The sequence below is a fragment of the Dipteris shenzhenensis genome, chromosome 21 (genome assembly GCF_047967505.1).
Source record: "Dipteris shenzhenensis isolate YYH24624 ecotype China chromosome 21, Dip_SZ_1.0, whole genome shotgun sequence".
NCBI lineage: Eukaryota > Viridiplantae > Streptophyta > Polypodiopsida > Gleicheniales > Dipteridaceae > Dipteris > Dipteris shenzhenensis.
The window spans coordinates 26,797,105-26,802,009 of record NC_141616.1 but is presented as its reverse complement, the minus strand read 5'-3'; the positions used below and the strand labels follow the sequence as shown (position 1 = coordinate 26,802,009).

General features: G+C 43.3%; 1 long non-coding RNA gene across 1 annotated transcript; it reads left to right on the top strand.

Annotated features, from left to right (window-relative positions):
* Window positions 1-241: 241 nt before the first annotated feature.
* LOC147888697 (uncharacterized) lies at window positions 242-1,313 on the top strand. Its single transcript, XR_015543047.1, has 2 exons — window positions 242-335; window positions 663-1,313. It is a non-coding gene; the product is annotated as an uncharacterized LOC147888697 (long non-coding RNA).
* The last annotated feature ends 3,592 nt before the right edge of the window (window positions 1,314-4,905 follow it).

Sequence of the window (4,905 nt, the reverse complement as noted above, 5' to 3'; positions counted from 1 at the left end):
GTTGCTTGCCACAACAGACTTCGTGGTCAAGAGATCACAAAGAACATTTGGTAAAATATATGGCTTTCTCATTGATTCCTAGAAATCATGACCAAGAGTCATAAGAATCCTTTAGAAAAGAAATCACGAAACCAAAAGTCATAGTAAAACTATGGGTTTCTTACCAATTGCGTAAAATTAGAGGTCCAAGAGTCATAGAATAGTCTAGAAAAGAAAAGAGGTCCACATCAAAGGCACGGCTGCAGCTTGATAAAAGAGGCTCACAACAATTGAGGGGTGTGTCGCACTAAGTAGTTCTCTCCGACATTGCAGCAACTCATTTCTTCTTGCAAGAGGTTCATTCTATTTCTTCTTGTAAATTAGTGTTCAGCCTTTGTCTGAGCTATAACATGATTCCACATTGTGCCGTTGCCTAATGGAGGAGAAGCTAACCTATGTTTTTGACGAGATTTCCATCATAATATGTTTTAACTTGTGTCTCTATGTGTGTGTGAGAGAGAGAGAGAGAGAGCGAGAGAGAGAGGGGTGGACATTGTTTGTTCTTTGTATGGAGCATGAATTTCTTCTGTTCTGTGAAAATGAAAATGCAAGTGTCTCGCAGGCAAGGTACATAGATTTTGGTTTGGTTTCTTATGGAACAAAAGATGACTTTGTGTCTGCAGCATGGAAGCGATCTTACGTTCAAGGTTTGGGACCGTTCATATCATCATGGCTCTCACGCTTGTACTACTAATCGCGTCGCACCCTTCCGCCGCGCAGAGCCAGGAAGATGAGTTCCTCCAAGATCATAACCAGGCGCGCTCCGCTGTGGGCGTTCAGCCTTTGACATGGGATTCAAGCTTGGCAGCATACGCTCAATCTTACTTTGCGCCCAGTGATCACTGTCAGCTTGCCCATTCCGGGGGTCCGTACGGCGAGAACCTTTTCTGGGGTAGCGCTGGTGCTCAGTGGTCTCCCACTGATGCTGTCAACGCTTGGGTCTCGGAGAGCCAGTACTATCACTACGATTCCAACACCTGCGATCCAGGGCAAGTTTGTGGGCATTACACGCAGGTCGTCTGGCGCGATTCACAGAACTTAGGATGCGCCGTCCTCACGTGCAGCGACGGATCAACTGTGATCGCATGTGAATACAATCCTCCTGGAAACGTCGTTGGCCAAAAGCCCTACTAACAACCAATTACCCGAGAGCATTCTTGACAGGTCGTTGATGATCTTACAATCGCAACAATATCCTCTGTTCTGTACTTTCATGCAGCAAATAAGCCTTCAGCTTGCTCCCCGTTGAAAATATATTGTGAAATAAGCCTTCAGCTTGCTCCCCGTTGAAAATATATTGTCGTCCAAAAGCTTTAAAGTTTGGTAATTCAACGATCTAAGTCTCACATTGAGTGCCTTGAGCTAGTTCTTAGAGGCTGAACTTTGGAACGTGGCATAATAGGTATGACATGCCACCATCTATTATTATCCACCATTGGTTGATAGACAACCTAATTCAAACACAAATACAATCATGTTATATTCCTTGCATCGAAGGTATCAAATATTTAAAAGCGAGTATTTTTATATGTGTGCACAGTACCTGTTCACATTGTTGCGGTAGTACTAGTGTGTCCTTCCTACTTTGCCAAAACTTTGTGGAGTCAATAGCTACAAAGCCACTTGCATGATGTTTGATTGCTGCATTAGGGCCTCTTTCCACCACGTCCTTAAACCACTTTACATCCAAAACATACACAAAGAAGCGTCGAAAGTCAAGCTTAATAATATCTTGGATTATGCCACAATAATCATCCATGGCTCCATTGGCTCCCTCAAAGCTAGCAATGACACCGCAATCTTGTGTGTTTCTCTTATCATCAATCCGTTGTGTTCGAAAATGCTTGCCCTCACACCGTATAGCATTGAACATAGTGCACTACACCAAGAAAAAATCAATTAAATAAGCAATCTAAATATTTGAAAAAAATCAATTAAATAAGCAATCTAAATTATTGAAAGCTCCTAACTTACGCATAACATTCTATATACCGACCTTGCTCATGCATCCCCTAGCATACTCCCATTCTTCCATTGTGATATGCATCCTCTCATCTTTCTCTGCTTTCTCCATTTCATCAAGTAGCCAATCCACATGAATATCCTTTGGAAGTGCTCTTAGATACTAAGGGTATGGCACACGAGATCCGTGGTGTGTACGAAAGAGGGGCCTTTCTTCTTGTCTTCTTGCCTTTGCATCCTTGTTTCTTGTCACCCATCTTTTCATCACATCACTATTAAGCACGCAATAGAGGTTGATACTATTATGCAACTCCGTGTCTATTACTTTGTTGCATCCTTTCCCTTGAGGCACAATAGAGGTTGATACTATTATGCAACTCCGTGTCTATTACTTTGTTGCGTCCTTTCCCTAGAGGTCATCCTTAGGTCTTCATCATCTCTCCATAGTCGTGGGAGAGAGCTATCCACATCAACAAGAAACTCAGAAATATATACAAGTGACTCTTGTACCAACCAACCCTCGGCCATGCTACCTTTGGGTCTTGTATTTTGTCTCACAAAGCCCTTCAAGGTCTTCATGAAGCGCTCGAGGAACATCGTGCATGTATAGCACCGCATATAGCAATCTCATCCACCAAATGCACTATAAGATGTAGTTGGCTTGTGAGAATAGAACGTGGAAATGTCTCCTCCACTAAACAAACCACCTCCACTCACATAACTCGAGCATTCTCAAGCATGGTGGGATCTATTTCCTTTGAGCTCACATACCTAGAAATGAAAAAGTACACCACATTAGCAATATGAACACCTTGCATGAGCATTGATACGCATCATATTTTGTATCATGTAAAGTACCTCACAAGCTCGCCCATCTTATAAATACAATCTTTCATGTCCTTCGATGCACTACATGAAATGCTAGTAGGTAGTATGAACTGAACCCACGAGGAGGTGGTTGATTAGTTGCTTATAATTATTCACTCACAAATTTGAAAGGAAAAAGGTATTATGCACATAAAATACTTACTTGGAGCATCTTGTGCCAATCATGAGATTTCAAGCCATATAATTGCTCTACACCTCTTTTCTTGCTCTTTATAAAGGCTCCCTTCAAACACCTCATGCATCCAGTGGGAGTACGAATTGTAGTAATAGTGCGCTTCACCACCGCCATCTCTAGCTTTGATAACCTTCACGGTGCACGAGGTAAAAAAACATGCCCATTTGGTCTCTCTTGTGGCCAAGCTTCACGCATCCTCCCTGTGGTACGTAGATCCTCCCTTATGCGTATGGAATCTCGTGTCCCATTCAAATTCTCCCAAATGGTAGATGCCACATTCTTGAAGATATGCATGGGATCAAGCAGGTGATTGATCTTGAGGTGGGACCAATATGGTAAACGATAAAAGATGGAGTATCTAAACAAAATAAAGTGTTAGCGGGCAATCTTTATTTCTAGCCAATATAGCACACAGTAGTTGCAAACCCTTACCGACTCATGCCAAGTGGTGGAGGAGTCATGGAACCGTCCCAAATTCTCATCCAATCTCCCGCGGTGAGTGATTGTGGGAGGACTTCATTCCAAGGGGCAACATATCTAGGATGATCAGGTGGGAGAAATCGATGGTGATTCTCATAGATGACCTTATTCAATGCGTCTGCCCATGAGGCAACTAGTGAGGACCACAAACAGGACATGCATGGTAACCCGATGTAGTGAGACCTGGATAGACACAATTAAGAGTTGAAGGTGGGTTTAGGGTGCCACATCCTTTGCCTATTCATAATTAGAAGTGCAATGCTTACCTGAACACTCGCCATAGCCTGGGAAGTCATGCATCGTCCACATCAAGACGAGGGAGGCCTGCTCACATCATGCACCTCGATACCTCTCCAAAGTATCTCTAGCTCATCAATCAAAGGCTCCAAATAAACATCAGGATTTTTGACTTTATGTTTCCCTGGAATTAGAAGGGACAGCATAACATGTCCTTTCTTAATAGCCATAGAGGGTGGAAGATTATAATTCACCAATATCACTAGCCATACACTGTAAGAGGTGCTTTTGAGACCAAATGGGTTCACACCATCCATACCCAATCCAAGTCTCAAGCTCCTAGGTTCTTCCTTGAAGCTTGGCCATGTGTCTTCAATATGCTTCCACGCAGGAGAGTCTGCGGGAGTTCTCCAGTTGCCATCGGTTGATCGATGGGAGTAATGCCATGACATGAGCTCTGCAATGGATTTGCACTTGAACATATGTTGGATGCGAGGGATTATGGGAAAATGTCGCAGAACCTTACGAGGCACGTCCAAAGTTTTGAGATCTGCTCTATATCTTGCCTCTCCACAAGTAGGGCACTCTCTTGCATCCTTATGTAGTCCATGAAACAAAACGCAATCGTTGACGCATGCATGGATGCGCTTGTAATCTAATCCTCCAAGAGAGGTCACATGTTGCCTTGCCATATCTCTTGAGGTCGGTAATTTATTCTCCCTTGGAAGCATTTTACACAATAGCCTACACGTGAAGACCATAAATGAGGAAAAGAATTCGAGTAATTGACCCACTAGCATAATTCACCATGTTTGCAAAACAGACTTTAAAGCTTACTTGAGTATTCAAACTTGCATTGCTCCATCCATAGATGGTTTGCAAGTTTACTAACTCAAGGAGGGCACGTAGAACAGAGAATGTGTACCCCTCAAACAGTGGAGTCGATGCTGTAGTAAAAAGATCATCCTGCTCCATGCTGCCATCCCTCCCTTGATGGACATATAAATCCCGCACCATATCATCAAACACCTCCTCCTCCACGGCTTCATGAGGGAATGGCGGAGGGCTACTATCACCATCACTCCATGCATCCGTAACGGTCCCTCCTGAAGATCCCACCTCAT